Below are 21658 nucleotides of genomic sequence, written 5' to 3' on the forward strand. Positions count from 1 at the left end.
CCCAGGTTTACTCTCTACTACTCCCCGCCCCACCAAAAAGGCAAATATTAATCCTTGGAAAACAGAAAAGATATAAGAAAACAAAACAGAGGTCCAGTGGTGGCCGAGTAAAGTTTACATCCCAGCACTCAGGAGGCAGAGGCAGGAGGATCTTTGTGAGTTCAAGGCCAGTCTGGTCTACAGAGCTGCCTCAAAAAAACAACCAAAACAAACAACAAAAAACAAAAAAACAGGAAAACACTAGAATTGAGGGAAAGCAAAGGAGGGAGAGGAAGCAGCGCTGGTGACCAGGAGAGCATGTGGCCTCCCTCAAGTGCAGGCCAGTGGCCAAGGCCAACTTTCTGACTAAAGAGTAGAGACAACAGAAGGGGAAGCAGTCAGGGTGGGCACTGAGGAAGTTGCAGAGCTAAGGAAGGCAGCCCAGATTAACCTGGAAGTTTGCTACAGGGATCTCTTTCCAATAGCACAGAGATGGCAGGATGGAGGGCTGAGCATCTAACTCAAAATGACTTGGTTCATACAGGAAGGGGAAAGGAACCTGAAATACTAAGAGTATTAAGCTGTATAAGGAATTTATACACAATTTGGTTCCCATTAACCTATACTCAAAATCGCTGATGCCCATCTTTTCTAGTTGTTTAAACCTACTCCATGAGATTTCAGATCTCTTTTCAGGTCTAAAAAATTCTTGCCCTACTTTTCTCCAAGCACATCCCTCTCCTCTAGCTCTGGGTGCATTTGCCTCAATTCCTCAATCTAGGCCTGGTGTCATCTTTTTTTTTTTTTTTTTTTTTTTGGACTGCAAAGTCTTCTTTCTTGCTCACAACCTTCTTTTTACATTTTTGATCCACTAACTTTTGTCACTGTGGGGTCAGTCTTTATTGATTAGGGTGATGGTCTCTCTCCGCCCCCCCTCCCATCTAGTCATTTATATCCTAAAAACCATGATTAGGGGCTGGAGAGATGAAGCAGCAGTTAAAGTGCTTACTGCTCTTGTAAAAGACTTGGCTTCGTTGGGGAGTGGTGGTGCACATCTTTAATCCCACCACTTGGAGGCAGAGGCATTCAAATCTCTGTGAGTTCAAGGCCAGCCTGGTCTAGAAGAGCTAGTTCCAGGACAGGAACCAAAAAAAGCTACAGAGAAACCCTATCTCGAAAACCAAAAAAAAAAAAAAAAAAAAAAAAAAGTCACCACAGTGTTAGCCAGTCACTGTGTCACCAAAGTCACAGAAATCTCCACTACTGACCCTTCTGCTAATTCAATCCTCAGTCACACACAGTGGTGCCAAGACACAGATGCGGGCAAAACACCCACATGCATAAAATAACAAAAAAATAAATAAATAAATCTAAGCCAGGTAGTGGCACAAGCCTTTAGTCCCAGTATTCTGGTGGCGGAAGTAGGTGGATGAGTTCTTTATGAGTTCAAGGCCCGTCTGGTCTACTAATTAATTAAGTTCCAGGACAGTCAGGGCTACACAAAGAAACCCTGTCTCAAAGAAAGAAAAACAAAAGCACACAGTTGTAGTCCCAGGCCTTGTGAAGCTGAAGCAGGAGGATTGCTGCAAATTCAATGTTAGCAAGGGCAATATAGTGAGTTCAAGGCTGGATGGCTTGGGCCTATCTTTTTTTTTTGGTTTTTCGAGACAGGGTTTCTCTGTAGCTTTGGTGCCTGTCCTGGAACTAGCTCTTGTAGACCAGGCTGGCCTTGAACTCCCAGAGATCTGCCTGCCTCTGCCTCTATGAGTACAAACCCACATGTTACCATATGTATGTAGATGTCGGAATAGAATCATTTCTCTCCTTCCATGGGGGTTCTAAGGATCAAACCCAAGCTGTCTGGCAAATGCTTTCACCTTCTGAGTGCTGGGATTAAAGGCGTGTGCCACCACCGGCCGGCTTGGGCCTATCTTTTAAAAAAATTTAACAAAGCAGATTTTTGGAGGCAAAAAGATGTAAAATAGATTACAAAAAAATAATAATTACTGATTTATTTTGAGAAGCAAAGAGTAGCTCATTTTTTAAAAACTTTTATTAACAAATTAGTGTTTTTAATACTTTATTCTGAGAATTCATACATGCATACAAATATTCACCCCAGTTCTCCCCATCCAAACATTACTTTCCTCACCCTCAAAATATTTATTAAACAACAGGCTTAGTACTGGTAGCTCTGAGATTATAAAAGCCTTCTTTACTTTCTCAAGTGTAGTAAATTAGTTCCAGATTAGTTTAAACTATGATGAAACAATTGTATACTAGGTTGCTGATAATTCAGTTAGCATGATATTCACTATTTTTGTTTAGAAGAATCTCTTTTTTGGACTGTATTCTCAAATCAGCAGTGGAAGAATAACCTAGACGACTTAGGCTGCAAGTCTTCATCAGACTTTATAATCAATTACCACTAAAAGAGCTACTTACTCATGGCTATAAATACAAAGGTTAAAAAAAAATCTCTAGAGTTACATGATAAAAGGCTTTCTATACTGATTATAACTTGGTAATTGTAAAATGGCATTCATTTTTGGATGATTGTGGCCATGTGACATTTGGTTATTTAGGAAATGAATGAACTCATCTGGTTTTATTCTGAGACAAGATCTCACTGCAGCTTAGACTGGTCTGGGATTTACTATGTAGCCCAGGCTAACCTTGAACTCTATACTCTCTTGCCGCAAGTTTTTGAACAGTGGGATCATAAGCATAACCATTATTCCCAACAAGAATGAAAGAATGTATAGAAATAATTTTCTCCTGGGACAGTGCACCCATCACTGACTACACAGTACAGGCTGTGCAGAGCTGGACAGATGGGGAAGTCCTATCACAAAATAACCCCAAGAATTGCCGCTGCTGAGCTCCAAGACTTTAATTTCATTTTATTGAAGACTGCTCAGTAAATAGAGGCTTATGTGCACAGATGTGGCGCCCTGTGCCCAATTCCCATATCCTACAAGGTAGTAGAACTAAGTCCAGAGAGCTGTCCTCAGACCACTTAGTTTTAAAAATAAATAATTAAAATTATTATTATTAAAGATGGCTCAGCTGGGTTTGATTTCTAGCACTTATAAAGCAGCTAACAACTGTCCATAACTCCAGTCCAATGGGAGCCAATGCCTTCTTCTGGCCTCCATTGGCACTATACAAATGCTACAGACAACGAACCATACAAATGTTACATACTACGTGACAGGCTAAACACCCATAAACATAAATTTAAAAATCTTTATTGTTTGTATGATCTATGAGTACAAACCCACATGTTACCATATGTATGTAGATGTAGGAATAGAATCATTTCTCTCCTTCCATGGGGGTTCTAAGGATCAAACCCAAGCTGTCTGGCAAATGCTTTCACCTTCTGAGCTATCACACACACACAAACACCCCTACCTCTCTCTGCAAGCCTTTTTAAAAAAGAAACTTCCCAGGAGATTCTAGCAGACACTTTAGGTAACCTTTGCTTTAGAAGAACAAGAAGCTGGGGGCTGGAGAAATGGCTCAGTGGTTTAAGAGCATTGCCTGCTCTTCCAAAGGTCCTGAGTTCAATTCCCAGCAACCACATGGTGGCTCACAACCATCTGTAATGAGGTCTGGTGCCCTCTTCTAACCTACAGATATACACACAGACAGAATATTGTATACATAATAAATAAATAAATATTTGAAAAAAAAAAAAAGAAGAACAAGAAGCTAAGGAGACCCTGAAGAGCATTTCACACATGTAGTGCACACACTCATAGGAACATGCACATACACATAAGTAAAATAAGAAAACTAAAACTATTTCATAAGTTTTCAAAGAATTATATCGATTCTATTAGATAAATACATACCAACAATTATTCTAAATGTGACTCTAGATTTATTTATTTATTTATTTATTTATTTATTTATTTATTTATTTATTTATTTATTTATTTATTTATTTATTTATTTATTATCTATATAGTGTTCTGTCTGTATGTATGCTTGCAGGCCAGGAGACGGTACCAGATCTCATTACAGATGGCTGTGAGCCACCATGTGGTTGCTGGGAATTGAACTCAGGACCTCTGGGAGAGCAGTCAGTGCTCTTAACCTCTGAGCCATAGCTCCAGCCCCCCTAAATGTGACTCTAAACTAAAACTTTAGGAGTTTAAGAAAGTTATATATGTTCCGCACACCTGTAATTCTAGCTCATGGAAGTCTGAGGCCTGCGCTTAGGAAAACCTATCTCAAAAAGAAAACAAGCAGAGGACTTGCGGAAATAACTCAGTCAGTGAAGTGTCTGCCACTCAAATACGAGGACCTGGGTTTAGATCCCCAAGATGCTGTGAGAAGTTAGCAGAGTCACTGTTGGGGAGGATAGCAGAATGAACAGCTGGTTTTTAGAAGTACTTTGACCTTGGAGAATCTTTGTGGAAAAGCGATTGTTCTCCAAGATAGCAGAATTGTTTTGCTGAAGGGGCATTGCAACCAGCCAATGAGTTTGGGTCACAAGACACCTCTGACACACCTGTGGCTCCTGTATTATGTGTATTGCAAACGATACATAATAAAGGACAAGAGTCGGGGCTGGAGAGATGGCTCAGTGGTTAAGAGCATTGCCTCGTCTTCCAAAGGTCTTGAGTTCAATTCCCAGCAACCACATGGTGGCTCACAACCATCTGTAATGAGGTCTGGTGCCCTCTTCTGGCCTGCAGGCAGACACACAGACAGAATATTGTATATATAATAAATAAATAAAATAAGAAAAAAAAATAAATAAAGGACAAGAGTCATGGGCGTAGGCGATGCTGTCCTTTAGTAAGACGTAAATCAGATTAGGGACCTTGGTATAAGAAAATACTTCGTGTAACAATCAATCAATACACCTTTGTATGGCTGTTTAGGGTTCAGTCCCTCAGGGAGGTTGGACCTTCCTGCTGCCACGTAGGCCTTAAAATTTCATCTTGGAGTGCCTTCTTTCTTCAAACAACCAGTGTACACGGTGCACCCCAGCATGCACTGTGCGTGTGTGCCTGCGTACATGCGTGCGTGCGGGCGTGTGTGTGTGTGTGTGTGTGTGTGGTGCTGGAAAGATGGCTTAGTGGTTAAGAGCATTTGTTCCTCTCTAGAGGACGTGAGTTTAGTTCCCCGAGCACACACTGTCTCACAACCATCGTCACTTAAGGATCTAACACTGTCTTCTGGCCTCAATAGGCACCAAGTATACTGTATACAGATGTATTTGTAGGCAAAACAGCCATACACAAAACATTTTTAAAAGCTTTTTTTAAAAATTAAAAATGTGTTTGGTGAGGCCTGGGGAGATGATTCAGCAGTTAAAAGACAGTACTGCTCTTCCTGAGGATTCGCGTTGGAGTCCCACACCAGGAAGCTTACAACTCCAGGGGATCTCACACCCGCTACTTAAGGGGACTGGACTCTCATGTAGAACACACACACACACACATACACATAGTAAAAACTAAAAATAGTATTTCTTTAAAATGTGTGTAGTGATATACAGCTGGACTCCTAGTGTTCTAGTGGTAGACAGGCAAATCCCTGGAGCTCACTGGCTAGCCAGTTTAGATGAGTCAGTGAGCTCATTTAAGTTCAATGAGAGACAGTCAAAAAATAAGGGGAGGAAACTGAGGAAGACACCCATCAACCTTAGACCTCACATGCACACACCCAGACATACACACCCAAGTAAAAGAAACAGAAATGATCTAAACTAACCAACAGTAGGATGGTTAGAAAGAGGAAAGATAACACTATTTCCATTTTTTTTTTTTTTTTTTTTTTTGTGAAAAGCATCTAGGGCCGGGTGGTGGTGGCACACCTTTAATCCCAGCACTCTGGAGGCAGAGGCAAGTGGATCTCTGTGAGTTTGAGGTCAGAAAATACAGCCTCAGATAAGAACCTGTCGTAAACCCTACACATCTACTTACACAAATTTACAGAGAATCTTAGAGGAGACATAGTGCATGATACAGTTACATTCTAGAAAGCTTTGCCAGGACAGTTTGAGGCAGACAACGGCCTTTTCATCTCTTAACATGGTGTGTGTGTGCATGCACGCCTGATAAAGCACCAAGCCAACAGATCTTGGAAAAACAATCTTAATATAGGAAGAAAAGGATATGACTCTTCTTGATTTATTAAAGACCCCTTCCGAACAGAACAAAAGAAAGTTAAAGATGCTAAAACTAGAACAGACCTAGTCAAGGACTACAGCCTCTGCGTCCCTACACCAGCACTTCCTCTGTGCGCACCTACAGCAGCATTTCCTGAGTTACAGCTCCACGAGCACACTACCCACGTGGGCCCGCACAGGCTAAACGATCCTCTGCTAAAAAGCCTGGTGTCTCACAATAAAACATGGTTTTGATCTATAACTAGGAAAGCAATAAACTAGGAAAATTTTTAAAATTTATCACTATAAAAACATTTTTCCTAAATAAGGTGGGTTTTTTGTTTTGTTTTGTTTTTTGGTTTGGTTTTCAAGACACGGTTTCTCTGCTTGGCTGTCCTGGAACTCACTCTGTAGACCAAGCTGGTCTTAAATTCACAGAGCTCCGCCTGCTTCCACCTCTCGAGTATTGGGATTGACGGCATGTGGCGCCATAGCCTGGCTTAAATATATATTTTTTTAATAGAGAAGAAAACGGTTTAATAAAATGAAAACAGAAGCCTAACAAAGGGTTGAAGAAATAATATAGCTCAGTAGTGGAGGTTTTGACAAGCATTCACAAGATGCCAGTCTTGTTATGTTTAATACCCAGAGCATAACCAAGTATAAACAAAATCAACTAGTAATCATAACACATATTAGCTTTAGATACTTTTTCCTCTATTTTTTGGGGGTGCTGGGTGGGAGTGAGCAGGGCTTATTATGTAGCTCTGGCTGACCTGGCACTGACTTTGTAGACAAGGCTGTCCTTGAACTCACTGAGATCCACCTGCCTCTGTTTCCCGTGTGCTAGGATTAAAAAGGTGTTAGTCCAGGACAGGCTCCAAAGCCACAGAGAAACCCTGTCTCGAAAAACCAAAAAAAAAAAAAAAAAAAAAAAAAAGGTGTTAGTCACCTTTTTATGTGCACCAGTCCTGGCAGAACATATTGTATGTATGTACTTGCATGAATTCAAGTAAACTATATGTGTGCAGGAGCCTGTGGAAACCAGAAGGAACCAGATGCCCTGGAACTGGAGTTACAGATGGTGTTAGCCACCACATGGGTGCTAGGAACCAAACCTGGGTCACCTACAAGCACAGTAAGGGCTCTTAACTGACAAACCAGCTGGTCAGCCGAGAGAAAAAGAATTGACTGAGGAACCTAACTAACAGAAGGGAGAGATCAAAGGATCTAAGTTCATAGCTAGTACGGTACAGACCAACTGCAGCAGTATTTTCTTTCCAGCCTTCTCTGAGGCCTCAGACTCACATGCTCTGGGGAATAAATAAGCAGAAAGGAGAAAGGGGGCACAGGAAGTGGTGCAGAACTACTTTATAAGTCATCAAGATAAGAACACCTGTACTGCTCTTCTCAGGGAAATCTACAATAATACAGCCTCCCAACGCTTGGCTAGCTGGTTAGTACAAAAATGGACCAATTGGTCAAATACCACCTACAGCTAGCAAGGAATAAATCACTGTAGGTCAGTGGGGGGGAGGGGCATTATGCAACACTTCCCAGCAGCACAGCCATGGTCAGGATATTTTACTGCCAAGCCACTTGGGCCCCTCCTCCCAGCTAGACAGCCTGGCTCCTTTGCATTCCCCTCAGGAGATAGGGTGGAAGTACATAGCTCCACTCTGTGAGGCACAGAGGGCAGCTGAAAGTCCTGCCTGGCCTCTCTGGGCAACCACAGGCGCCAATAAATCAGCCACAGGCGATTCTCTCATCCCCCTTCCCAGCTTGAAGTGGGAGCAAGATACAAGGCAAAGGAGCACTGACTAGACTTAGAAGATAAGTGATCTAGGCTTGCATTCCTCTGCCAACGACCGGCACCACAGTCAGAACGTCTCTCTGGTTCCTGTGTAACACGGACACAATACCATCTGTTTAGGGAATTCACCTAAGAAAACAGCTGGCAAAGGTTAACATATGAAACTAAACAAACAGCGACAAGTCATTTATAGCTAAAAAAAAAAAAACAAACCAAACCGTCATTATAGGGTTGGGCACAAATGTCTAGTTGTGTGTGTGGGGGGGGGGCTCTTCTTGCTGTCCACCCCCAATGTTTTCACCACTTCTTAACTACACCCCAGTCACCTGAAATATTTCATGTCTATCCCACTGGCTGGCAGTGGCTCACTGATCTGATCTTAACTAAAACATACCCCGGCTACTGAAAGACTGTTGCTGCCTAAACTAAAGAAGAAAGGGTGGTCAGACAAGGTGGCATACACCTGCAGTCCCTGCACCCAGAAACCTGATGTAAGACGGCCGATCACCAATTCTACACTAGCCTGGACTATATACCAAGACGTTAAGTCTGAAAGAACAAAATAGGTAAGTGTCAGGGCCTGTCCCCGTGAGTATAATAAAGTTGAATTGGTGTTGGGGGTGTAGAAGAGGAAATGAGATTTTGGCTCCAAAATACACTGCCGTACAACTCACCCAGAAACACTGTCCTATCCGCTACTCTCTAGAGCCATCGCAATAGCCAGGTCGAACTTTCCAATCAACCTGAGAAGTCCTGCAAGCAAAGTGCAATCACTTCTGGGGGGGATACACTGTCCGAAGCAGGATGAACCAGCACTGCCATCCTGGCACAAAAAGTGTCTGCAGCCCTAAAAAGGGCTGCACCTTTATCATCTTGATCAAGCAACACTATGCTCTTTAGGTCCGGTGTCTTCTGTGAAATGAGAGGGATGAACTCCATTTTACTTAAGGTCCCTTTCAGTTCTGAAAACCCAGATTCCAAGATGTACTTTAATCCTGTCAATCAACAGCTCCGCAGCTTTTAAAGGACTTGCTAGAACGCCAGGTTCAATCCCTTAGAGGGATACGGGAGCTAATTTATAAAACACAACACTACTATCAGGTTCCAGGTACAGCGCTGTGCGTCTCCTAAGCAACTGATAACGGCTTGATTTCTCCAATCGAGTGCTAGGGAGGCGGTGAGAAGATGGGGGAAGACTCCAAAAAAGAAAAATGCATTTGGCTATAATAAAACACGTGGGGGGAAAAAAATAACTGATCAGGGTTGGGGGCTACCTGCCTTAGAAACTAGGTACTCACAAACTGGATGGGGGAGGGGACAGTGATGGCTGCGCAGCCTCATCAGGATACCCGCCCACTAGCTAGAGCCAAAGGCCTGGCGTTGTCGCCCAGAGCTAGCATCCACTGACGGGTCGGAACCTGGCCCGCAGAGGGTTGGGCTCCAAGGCTGTGCAGAGCCCGCGCGCGCCATCCCGCCTGCGTTAGGCCCCGGCGGCGGCCCACAGCCAAGGGCGGCTCCAGGCGCCGCGCGCCCAGCACTCGCTCGCCGTTGCTAATTTCCTCCGGGGCCCTGACTGACATCTCCAACGGACCAAAGACACCCCTGTCCCCGGCTACTTGCATCTGTCCCGCGACCGGTGCAGCTGCAGCCGCCGCCCGGGGCGGTTCGCGGCGGGAGGGACTGTGCCCGGAGCAGCCCCACGGGGGCAGGGCCGCGTTGCTTACCCAGACTCCGCCGCGGCGGCGGGCGGGCGGGCTTCTCCGTGCGGGAGGGGCGGGCTCCCGCGCTGCGCAGCTTTGCGCACAGCACGCGCCAGCGCCCGCTCACGCACCCGGCGGGCTGCTCTCGCGCGGCTTCCCGCGCCGGGCCCACGTGACCTGGCTGCCGGGGGAGCCGGCGGCACCCGGACTGGTGTGCATCGCGTGCGTGCGTGCGTACGTGCGCGCCTGCTGCCGGAGTGGCCCAGGCGGGGGGTCTGCGAGCGCTTCGGGCGCCTCTGCCACGGTCCCCCCAGTCGTGACTGGAGGCGGAAGTGTGGGGACAAGCCTGAGCGTCACAGGCTCCCCTACACGCCTCCGCGTGACCCCGGGGACTTTCCCCCTGGCGTGTGCAAAAGCACGGGTGCCCCCCTCGGCCCTGGGTGGGGACGGGCAAGGGATGCACCCGCGGATGGGGCGGGAGCGGGGTGAGGGCGCGGGGCAGGCAGCCGCGCGCGGCGGGAGCCAGGGCAGGAGGCGGGCCGGGCGGGGCATGGCGGGGGAAGTGACTCAGGCCACAGGCCGGCGGGCCCGCGCGAGGAGGGGTGGAGGGGCGCGGGGAACGGGCGACCCCGAGCGGACGAGCTTCAGGCGGGACGGGACGAGGGTGTCAGCGCCCCCAGAGCGTCCAGGGTGGAGCGCGGGGGCGGGCCCAACTGCGGGGCCCTGCGGGGCAGGGGTCTGATATCTGGGCACAGGCGAGCAGCATCCAGCCCCCGGGGGGGAGTCGGGAGGATCCCAGCGGCGTCCAGCTGTGCAAACAGGAGGAGGGCCAAGGCGACCCAGGGGACAGGGGCGAGAGTGCTGCTCCAGCCGCCGCCCGGGCGCCCGCGCCGCTGCGGGCAGTGCCAGCCTCCTCGGCCCCGACGCAGAAACTTGTTGCAACCAACAGGCGACCGCGGGTGCCCCTAGCCGCCAGCGGCGGAGTGGGTGGGCGGGCGAGAGGGAGGGGAAGGCTGGCGGACGCCGCGGCGAACTGGTGGGCAGACCCGGAGTCGCCGCGTAAGCGGGGCCGGCTCAGTGCGGTGCGGCAGGCGCGGCTGTGCGGCAGCGGAAGTCCTTTGTTGCAGCGCAGTCCCTGGCACAGCCGGAGTGTCTCGGCGCAGCCCAGCCGAGCGCCGCGCGCCGTCAACTGCAGCCCGCGGCCCCTCGCCTCCGCCGGCCCGCACGATCACCCCGCGGCCCCGCCGCTCGAAACTCCCGAAAACCTCCGCAGCCGCGCGTCCCGCCGCGCCCGGTGAGTATCTGCCAGTCGTTGGAGCGATTTGCACAACTTTGACCCGAGCCGGGCCACGGGCCTGGCGTGGAGTGGGTGGCCCGCGGCGGCGGCGACCGGTGCGGGGGAAGCCGGAGCGCGGAGGGCGCGCGGCGAGGATCCGGTGGCGGGGGCTGCTGAGCCGGCTCGCCTGCTTCGGTGCCGGCGGTCAGTCCGGTGCGCGCGGCCTCCCCGAGTCCGGGACGAATCCCCTCTCCAGACGACTTCCCAAATTACTTCTTTTTCCTTTTATTTTATTTTGGGGTGGGGGAGGGGGAGGGGAGGCGGGAGGCCGCGCTTGATTGACGGGCCCGGAGCGCGCTTCGCTAACTTCCAGCTGCGGCCGGGCGGTCGGTGGGAGGGGAGCGTCCCGGAGCCGGAGGCCGCAGACTTGGGCGCGCTCCGAGGGAGGAGGCGGCTGGGCCGCGCGGATTCCTGCTTCGCTCTTTCCCACCCCCTCTCGTCAGCACACACGCTTTTTGTTCGGGTCAAAAGTGGTAGGTCTCGGGGGGTTGGGGATTTTTCTGTGGACGAGATTTTTTTTTTTTCCTTTTACCCCCGACTCCCGAAAAGAAAGTGCTTTTCGCCTCCAGTGGTGGGCGCTTACAAGTAGAAGTTCTGGGAGAGGCGGTGAGCGAGTTGGGTGGCGATCGGGAGTCCTTGCGGCTGGAGCGTGCCGGCGTGGGTCTGAGCTCAGCTGCCGCTCCCCGGCAGCCTCTCCACCTGAGCCTCGCGTCCACGTGATCGGAGGGCTTGACAAGACACTTTCCAACTCCGGACGCGTCAGGAGCAGGTTAATGAAAGTCCTTGTTTGCTGGGGCTAGAGTATTTGTATTTGTGTGATCGTGTTCCTGAGTCGAGTCGACTGTCGCTGTGAAGGTACACGTAGATTCTCCACTGGTCAGAATGTAGCTTCGTACAGTACGTATCGCTGCGGCAACATTTTTCCCTTTGACACTGGAATCCACAAAGCGTTCCAAGCATTTTTTTTTCTTTTTTTTTTTTGAGACACGGTCTGGCAAGGTAAGCCCAGGCTCGCTTGGACGTCTGTCTACCTTAGGAAATCCTAAATTCTGGGTTGAAAGGCATGAGCCACCAAGCCTGGTTTTGTGTTCATAAGACAACTTAGAGTTAACTTCTTGAGCCGAAGTTCGAGGCACCTTGAAGCAGTTTTGGGGAAACGGTGTAGTTCTTATGATAACATTAAAGCAACCTTGGTTTGAAAGGGGTATAAAATAGATTCTCTAACTTTGTCACCTCCAATGGATGTGATCTAGATGGAGGTGCAGGATTCTGAAGCCTGAATGATGGCCGGTCGGTTGCCCAGAACCGTAAACTTCCCTTTTGAATCACTTGCTGTTATCTCCTAAAGTCTCAGCAATACTGAGTGGCATTAGGAGCTACGCGGGGTTCTTCCTCTTAAAGAAATAGATGGAACTAAAGTGGGGAAGAGGTGAAATGTCTTTCCAAAGGTTAATAAGTAGGAATTCCACGGTACAGTGTTGGTTATAGCATCTTACAACCATTTTAACAACAGGATTTCACTATTGACACCAAAATTTTACAGGGTGTGATTGTGCATGCCTATAATCCCAGCACTTTAGAGGCTGGATTGGGTGTTGGAGGCTAACCTGGACTTGGCCTGGACTTTTAAAAAAAACAAAAAACAAAACTTGCGACTAGAGAGATGGCTCAGTGGTTAATGGCACTTGGTTTTCTTCCGGGGAACCGAATTTGGCTCCCAGCCCCCTTATCAGGCAGCTCACAACTGCCTGTAACTCCAGTTCCAGGGAACTCCTGTGCACATACCCCTCCCCCACATAAACACATAATTAGAAAAAACCCAAACAAACCAAAGTCTGTTTTCATGATACTAAATTCTTCCAATTTCTGACATCAGGAGCACTCTGTTTTGATCCAGAGCTTGTGGTGGGTACATCATTGTCAGAAAAGAACCCATTTTTAACTAGGGCATAAGCATAGCTTCTTGACCATGTGTGTGTGTTCGTGTTCCTTCTCTTTCTGTGTGTGCTCTGTAGAGCAGGCTGGCCTCAGACTCAGAGATCTGCCTGCCTCTGCCTCTTAAGTGCTAGAATTAGTGGCATGCAGCACCATGTTGACTGTTTTTTTATTTTGTTTTGATTTTTTTTTTTAAGTTAGACTTTGGTTTTTGGCCCAGGATTGGCCTTAGCTTTCTGTCCTCCGGCTCCAGCCTCTCACTGGTGTTGGGATAACAGGCCTGTGACTTGTGGGTTTTATTTGTTTTGTTTTCTGAAACAGGGTCTCATCTTGTAGCACTGACTGACCTGGAACTCGGAGAGGTGTACCCACCTCTGTCTCCACAGTGCTAGGATTAAAGGTGTGTGCTGCCGAGCCTGCTCATGACCTTGTGTTTTGTGGTAGCTGCAGCTTTTTGCCTTCTGCTTCCTCACTCTCCACGTTTGTCAGTTTCTGGTACAATGAGGCCCCTTTCAAAGTGTCCAGTGTTCTTGCAACACCATTTTTTAATTTTTAACATTCAGGAAAAAGTATTGCTGCCCTTTGTGGGGGGGGGGGGTAGTGTTCCTCTCTAGCCAGATCAGACTCTATCTTTGCCTAAAGCGAGGGGTAGGGGATGGGGCATTTATAATAGAAATGCTAAGTAATATTTTTAGACTGCAGTCTTTTGTCTTGGGAGGACCTATGAAACATCTGCTTCAGGGTTCACTTTGGTCTCTGCCGTATTTTTCATGCTTCCTTGTGATGTGTCTCTGTTAATAAAATAGTGGAAATGCTTTACTGTTCTTTCATATGTTCTTCTGTGAGCGTAATTAGCTTATTTCTATCCATTTTTCCTAAAAGTAGGAAGGAATGCCCTTCCTTCCTTCCTTTTTTTTAATTAATTTATTTTTTGAGCTAGAGTTTCTCTTTTTTCTGTGTAGCCCTGGCTGTCCTGGGAACTCAGGTCTGTAGACCAGGCTGGCCTAGAACTCAGAGATTCACCTGCCTCTGCCTCCTGAGTGCTGGGTGGAATCCTGTTTCAATGATAGAAGTGCATGTTCTTTAAAAATTCAACCTGTACTAAAGTACACGAAATACAAAACAGGGAAGCTGCTGTGACTCCCACTCCCCAGAGATGATAACTGAACAATCCGTTCCTTGCTTTAATAATATGAAGGCAGCATCTGCGCAATTGCTGCTGCCTGTGCCTTGCTCTAGCCTGTTCCCGTTCATAGGCTCCTGTTCTCTTTTCAGAGCTCAGATTGGTGAAAATTGACAGGGAGCAGGAAAGGAGGGAGGGTTTATTGCATTGAGCTGATGTCAAATTCTATAATTTAGTAACATGTAAGTTTTTATGTTTAATAGGGCTGCTGTTTTAGTTTACCTTGGTGGGCTTCCTCTCATCCTTTGCAAGTGTTGCGATCAATCTATTATCTGGTTGATATATGCAGGCTAAACTCAAAACAAACAAACCCTTCATTTGTAGAGAGCTTCCTACCTTACTTACCATTGGGAATGAGTGGGTATACTTGACTCTAAAACCACTGCCGAGATATCCCTGTGTCTTTGTGATGGTGCGGCTTCCTCTTGATCAGCATCCAAAGCTGCAGACAAACATGTTAGGAAGGAAATCAGAACGAAAGGGACATTAATGACTGTGTTGTTGTAGGTTTTGACATGGGAAGGACTAACTGTGGGGGGCGGGGCACTGTAAGGACTCTGGCCTAAATTTTACTCACATTTGGCATTTCATATATTTAAGGTGCGTTTCTAAGTATAAAAGTTACTTAACCTGGTGTATTCAAGAAAGATGAGCTGTGAAGTTGGTTTTCTAATAAAGCCCGAAAACAATACATGCAAATTTAATGCATACAAATTTAATTGAGGGTGTTGAGGACGCGCTTTTTTTAGAACACTACTACGTGAATATAAATTGTTCTCAATCATGCTTCAAGGCTGGAGGTATAACTTAGTGGTAGAGTGCTTGTCTATCCTGTTTGAGGCCCTAAGTTCAACCTTCAGCACTGCAAAATATAATGAGTATTAAAAGTTACAGGATAGCAGAGTGTGAGGATGCATGACTTTAATTCCAACACTCAGAAGGCAGAGGCAAGTGGACTTCCCATAGGTTCAAGGCCAGCCAAAGCTACTTAGCGAGACGCTTCCCCCCCCCAAAAGAAAAACAAACACAAAATATTAAATAATAAATTTCTGTGTGAGATTCATGTCCGTTTGAGAGCTAACTGAAGAGCGCCTTCCCACTTGAAATTGCCAGCAGTGGGGGTGGGATGGGTGGTCAGCAGATGGAAAAGGTGATAGGGAGGGGTGCATTCTGCCTGCCTGCCAGATAAGACAGTGCAAGAACCACGGAGCTTTTACAGTAATGGAAAGTGTGACGGTGGGAGGCTTAGAGTGTCCCAGAGGGGCTCCTCACCTACTCAATAGTCATACCCAGGAAGTGTCTGGATTACAGAGACCAAAACCCTGCATTTTGAATCAGGAGTTAGAGTTTCAGCCCCCTCTTGTTTACAGGATGAGTAGTTAACTGCCACACCTGTTTCTTCATTCATAAAAGTAAGGGTAGTTTAGAACCTATCTCGTATTGTGAGAATCAGTTGACAAAGAATGTAAGTTGTCAACAACGATTTAAAAGTTTCAGTGAGGGCTGGAGAAATGGCTCAGTGGTTAAGAGCATTGCCTGCTCTTCCAAAGGTCCTGAGTTCAATTCCCGGCAACCACATGGTGGCTCACAACCATCTGTAATGAGGTCTGGTGCCCTCTTCTGACCTACAGATATACACACAGACAGAATATTGTATACATAATAAATAAATATTTAAAAAAAAAGTTTCAGTGACAGCCAAAGCGAAAACTGATAAGCAGAATAAGACTTGCCCACTTCAACATTTATTTCTTGAAAACCTGTTAAATATACAGCCATACGTCAAGTAAATACTAGAAGCTAGAGGTTGTAGTCAAGACTGACATGACACCTTGTTCTCAAGGACCGTACAGCCTGACACAGCCTCCAGTTTAGATGCTCTATCATTTGACTCTGATGTTGGGCTTTTGGAGCATGGAAAAGAGGTCCCACTTCATCATGGCTCAACCAGGGTTCCCTAGAGATGTACTGTGAAGTAAAAGCTTTCACTCAGGGCTTGGGGTTGAGGAAATCTTAAGAGATTTAAGGTTTAAAAATGGAATTGTGCTTAGAATAGATACTTTTTATTGTTTTATTTCATTTATGTAAATTAGATAAAAATTTGGAGTTTTGTTGGTGTGGTGATACATACCTTTAATTCCAACACTTAGGATGCAGAAGCAGACTGATCTCTGAGGCCAGCCTGATCTACATAGTGATACCCTGTCTCAAAAAAAAAAATTGGAGTTCTCACTATTTTGGTTAAAACTAAGCAGAAACCACAGGAGCTGCAGAACTGGAAGCAGTACACTTTGCTAGACTTCCAGGACTGCTGAAGAAGGAAAGTGACTGATGACTGGGAAGAGCTGCCTGGCAGGATACTCAGCTGCACTTACTGGACACTTCAGTTCTAAGATAAAGGATAGGCCAGCGGCCTGTGTCAGTTGCTCAAAATTACAGCAGACAACACTTGGGAATAAGTAGAGTCCTATGCCACAAACCCTAACAATACAAACATCTGTGCTAAGGGGACCAACTTTGGGGTAGCTACTTTCAGGTCAGAGGCACCTACAGTGCCCTCTGGTGTTCAGGAAATGGCTATGCTGCCTCTAGGATAGGGGGTTAAAAATGGAGGTATAAAATACCTTTCCTCTTGTACTGGAGAGAAAAAGAGTATCCAAAACTCTATTTTTGCCTTTAGTGTGGACGAATTTCTTTTCTGGGATCCAGTTGAACCACAGAAATGGTTCATTCGTGTTGCTTGATGTAACATTTATTATCCATTATCCTGCCGAGAAGCCAGAGAAGGCAATTTGGTTGCCTACTATTATAGTACATAGGACCTCAAAGAATTCAATTATGTAGCTTGTTTTACCGAGTTTTTGTCTAGTTTCACAACCTGTGGGATTAAAATGGTGGACAGCAGATCAGCATACCTTTTAGAAGTGACAGTTGTTAGCTTGAGTAGGCAGCAGAAACACCAGCCAACCAATAAGCCACAGTCTCCAGCAAGAGTGGAAATGTGAGGGTATCTGGTGTGTAAGTGCAGACAGTTCCTGCATGTCACTAATGCTTAGTGATGAGCAGGAGGAATCAGGGGAGCTGTTAGGAATAAGAAGAGCCTAGGCCAGGAGGCTGGAGACCCAGGTTTAACCCTGACAGCCACTGAAACTGTGGCTGAGCATATGGCTTAACCCCCCTGAGAGCCTCAGTTTGCCTTCTCATCTGCAGAACAGTAAGTTGAACTTGATTTTTGTGAAGTTTTGTAAATGGTGTTCAGTGTGATGACATTAACATTGTCATTCCTAGTTTCTGCAAGAACCCTTTGAGGAGTAGGATATAGGGGCGGAAAGGCTTCCTGGGAGCTACCAAGCGGGTAGAACTGGTACCCATATCTAGCAGTGCCTGTTTCCCGAACTTTTTTCCCCTCCCCTTTCACTTAACAAACGTGCTAAGTGCCAGCCATGTGGGAAGACTGCTGGGCACAGGAACACTAAGGCCTTTAAGCCTGTCCCTGTCCCTGAGAGCTCAGTATAGTGGTCATTACTGTACCGTACTGCTCCTTAGATCAGTGAATACTAATGACACAAGCATTGTTAAGATTGATATGGGGCACGTGATGGCTCTAACAGACTTTTGGGTGTGAGCATGAGACTGAGCCACCATTTATAGCATTGTTTCTATGGGAATGTGTGTTTCAGATTCCAAATAACTTAAAAATAAGTTTTGGAACATTATCCCATTATAAATTCAGAACTTCCTGTACTAAGTACTGAATTTAATAGCTAGCCAGAATGCCTGGTTTAAATAGTGAATAGTGTTTTGGCATTTTCTCTTATGTGCCTCAAAGTAAAACCTTTTATCTTTAGTAATCTCTACAACTGGTTATACCCACGAGTTTTATTTATTTATTTATCTAGGGTTTTCTAGACAGGGTTTATCTGTGTAGCTTTGGAGCCTGTCCTGGTAGACCTTTTGAGCCTTACTCTGTAGACCAGGCTGGCCTCGAACTCTCAGAGATCCAGCTGCGCCTGCCTCCCGAGTTCTGGGATTAAAGGTGTGCACCACCACCGCCCGGCTTCCACAAGTTTTAAACAGAGAACCTCAAAATTTTTGTTCCTTTTAGAAATTGGACTGTGTGTGTGTCTATCTGTCTGCCTGTCTGTCTTTGTCCGTATGTACCCCTGGCAGTGTGGAACTGCTGGGATTGAAGGTGTGTGCCACCACTGTTTTACGTACATATTTACAGATTGCTTTCATCATCAGGTAAAAACTATTACTTACCATTTAAGAAACTTAGCCAGAGAAGTGTACTGACGATGGCTTCTCCAAGGCTGGGGATGTAGCTCGTTGCTTGCTTACCTAGCATGCGGGAGGCCCTGGGTTCCAGCCCAAGCACTTAGCAAACCAGGTCTGGTGCTGCAGGCCTGTAATTGTAGAATTTGGGAGGTGGAAGGAGGAAGGTCAGAAGTTCAAGGTCTTCCTCCTCTACTACTACAAATCAAGTTTGAGGCCAGGCTTGGCTAGTAAGAGCCTGTATTTAAATTTTTAAAAAAAGCTACATAGTATATAGGGACCATACCAGTAAAAACAGATAAAACCACATTATAGCCTACAGCCATCATTCAGATGAGGCTTGTCACCTATACGATAGCACCTAAATTCAAGGACCGGCACCCAGTCCTTAGTTGATGGTCTTTGCAGAAGACCACGCTGGGTAGTACCAAGGAAGTTTTAATGCCATCTGAGGTACATAGGAGTCCCTGTCAGTAGTCCCTGTACCTGGTTTGCACAGTTAACTGTATCCTGATTAATGTTTAATCGTCAGAGATGTTGCTTTTTTGTGAAATAAGACTTTTTGGGCTTAGATCTACCGAATTGCTTAATAAAGTTGATGTGTTTCGTGACCGTTTTTGACTTTTAAAATAAGCTGGTAAACGCTTTCAAAGTAATTTTTAGTTGTGTTGTAAGGTGTATTAGATCCCTGCCTCCTCATTGCTGGAGTACTTTGCTGGGTGTCAGACCTTGGAATGCAAGTTGAGGGTTTTACTTCTGTTGAGTGATAGCTAGCTGATAACAAAAGAGAACCGGAGCAGGTGAAATGTAAGGACCCTGTTCACGTAAATAAACATCTTGATAAGCTACATAATGTAAAGCTCACTAAATTTTGGTAACATTTTGGTTTGCTTTGAGACCATGTCTCACTCTGGCCATGACTGGTCTGGAATTCACAGATCTCCCCATTTGCCTCCCAGTGCTGGAATTAAAGCCACACCTGTGAACATTTCTTTTCTATCTGTTTGTTTTATTATTTTGTGTACGAGTGTTTTCCCTCTCATAGAGGTTGTGTGCCTGGTGCCTGCTGAGGTCTGAAAAAGGCCTCAGATCCCCTGGGACTAGAGTTATAGACAGACAAGTTGTGAGCCACTGTGGGAATGCTAGGAATTGAACCCAGGTCCTCTGTAAGCAACAAGTGCTCATAGCTATTGAGTCTTCTCTACCCCTCCCCGCCCCATCCCAACATTTTTTTTTTAAGTATAAATTAAAAAATTGAAAGCAAACCTTTGGAATTTGAGTGAAATTGTTAACTGTTTAATAAAATAAATGCTTTATACCATTTTTGGCAGGGAGTAGGGATTAGAGACAGCAGTGTCTTTGTGTAGCCCTGGCTGTCCTGGAGCTATAGATGAGGCTGGCCTGAAATTCAGGGCTCCTTTCTCTGCCTCCCAAGTGCTTGGCTTGAAGGAATGTGCCACCACACCCAGCTGCTTTATATGAGTGTAATGCAAAACTTGAAAGAGATCAGCTAAAAGTCTTCCAAGAATTTGGATCCTCCCAGCCCCCACTCTGGGTAAAATCAGTTTTACAAGTAGATAATAAAGTTGTATAATAAATAGTAACATTGCTGGAACTATAATTGTAGGTCTGCCTGGAAATTGTAGGGGTAGCACTAAAAACTCCCTTAGCCCTTGTTCAGCTTCTCACAGTAGGATGGGAAGACGTGAGGATGGGGCACACAGAGGCAGTGGGGTTTACATCCGGCAACTGCGTGCTGCCTTCTGTAGAGCCTACACTTCCTGGCTGCTTGCTGAGAGACGTCCCTAATCTTGGGAAGAAAACACCTTCAAGTGACCTTGGTCTTTGGGATACCGGTGCCCTTGCTGATCTCAGAACTGTCTGTACACAGGGACTGCTTTATTGAATGAAAAAGCGTGCATCTAAGTGCTTTAGAGGCTGTACCAATGGGTGTAGTGCTTGTTTTCGTTAATGCAAAATATGGGTTTTAACTAATTGAAGTACATATGTAGTTGACTTTAGTTAGTGGCCAAATCATTGTTTTTCATTTTGGATAAGAACGGGTCTTAGAATTTTTTGATTCTGTAATTTGGCTCTTACTTGGAAGGAAACAACGTTATCTAGTTAGATTTACCTCCTGGTGTTCAAATAAACACTGCCATTGCAACCGTCAGAACCGTGGCCAGTATTGTTTCCGTTAATGATTACAAGGCAAACCCCACGTTTTTCGCATTAACCGTGTGAGTCCCTGTGTTTGTAGTTGTTATTCCCGCCTTGGTACTGGGCGAATGGTGGTAAACAGGCTGCAAATGGGAGAGCAGGACCGGGCTCCAGCGCTGGCTGCTCTGCCTCCTCGCTCAGTTTCATCTCCTCCGTGTGTGGGCATCACTAGGTTCCTCTCAGGTCTTTTCTAGAGCTATTGGTCCTCTTTGCTTCTTTCTCTTTTTCTTTTTTTTTAAAATATATATATATTTATTCGTTAGGTATACAATGTTCTGCCCGCAGGCCAGAAAAGGGCACCAGATCTCATTACAGACGGTTGTGAGCCACCACGTGGTGGCTGGGAATTAAACTCAGGTGCTCTGAAAAAGAGCAGCCAGTGCTCTTACCCTCTGTGCCATCTCTCCAGCCCTTTCTCTTTATTTTTCATTAAAAGTTACTGTGAATCATACAGTTGGAAGACCAGTGACCTCAAAATCTCACCCTACTTAAAATGGGCTTGGGCCAGTGTTTTTCTATACTTTTTAACCCTTTGCATTCAGTTGTGTTATTGTGTAGATTTGTTTTATATAATTCTAGTGTTAGCAGTTCTGTTTCTGCCCCTTCATTTGCTGCCTTCATTCATCAATATACTTTTTATTTTTTTCAAGGCAGGGTTTCTCTGTATCTTTGAAGCCTATCCTGGAACTAGCTCTGTAGACCAGGCTGGCCTCAAACTCACAGAGATAGATCCTCCTGTCTCAGCCTCCCGAGTGCTGGGGCTAAAGGTGTGCACCACCACCATCCAGCTTTTTTATTTCCTGTTTTTTGAGACAGGGTCTAACTGCATGTCCTGGCTGGCCTGGAACTCACAGAGATCTACTTGCCTCTGCCTCCCAAATGCTAGGATTAAAGACTTAGGCCACCAAGCCCAGCAGATTTTTTTAATAGAATTTTTTATTTATTTTTAAAAGATTTAGTTTACCCGGGCGGTGGTGGCGCACGCCTTTAATCCCAGCACTCGGGAGGCAGAGGTAGGTGAATCTCTGTGAGTTCGAGGCCAGCCTGGTCTACAAGAGCTAGTTCCAGGACAACCTCTAAAGCTACA

At 46.0% G+C, this 21658-nt stretch overlaps 2 protein-coding genes across 9 annotated transcripts in view; one reads left to right on the forward strand and one right to left on the reverse strand.

Annotated features, from left to right (window-relative positions):
* Zbtb25 (zinc finger and BTB domain containing 25) overlaps window positions 1-9700 on the reverse strand; it is a 23068-nt gene extending 13368 nt beyond the window's left edge. Inside the window, exon 1 of one of the 5 annotated variants that reach the window (XM_013355715.2) lies at window positions 9647-9700. The gene's annotated coding sequence lies outside the window, so the exon portion shown is untranslated. The other 4 variants (XM_026779508.1, XM_005343226.2, XM_026779512.1 and 1 more) reach the window with 4 other exon arrangements.
* Window positions 9701-10707: 1007 nt separating this feature from the next.
* The window catches only part of Zbtb1 (zinc finger and BTB domain containing 1), a 23993-nt gene continuing 13042 nt past the window's right edge, over window positions 10708-21658 (forward strand). For 2 of the 4 annotated variants that reach the window (XM_013346482.2, XM_005343228.3), the window contains exon 1: window positions 10708-10916. The gene's annotated coding sequence lies outside the window, so the exon portion shown is untranslated. Of the gene's footprint in view, window positions 10917-11507; window positions 11728-21658 lie in introns of all 4 variants that reach the window. The other 2 variants (XM_026779527.1, XM_026779533.1) reach the window with 2 other exon arrangements.

The sequence above is a fragment of the Microtus ochrogaster genome, chromosome 1 (assembly GCF_000317375.1).
Source record: "Microtus ochrogaster isolate Prairie Vole_2 chromosome 1, MicOch1.0, whole genome shotgun sequence".
NCBI lineage: Eukaryota > Metazoa > Chordata > Mammalia > Rodentia > Cricetidae > Microtus > Microtus ochrogaster.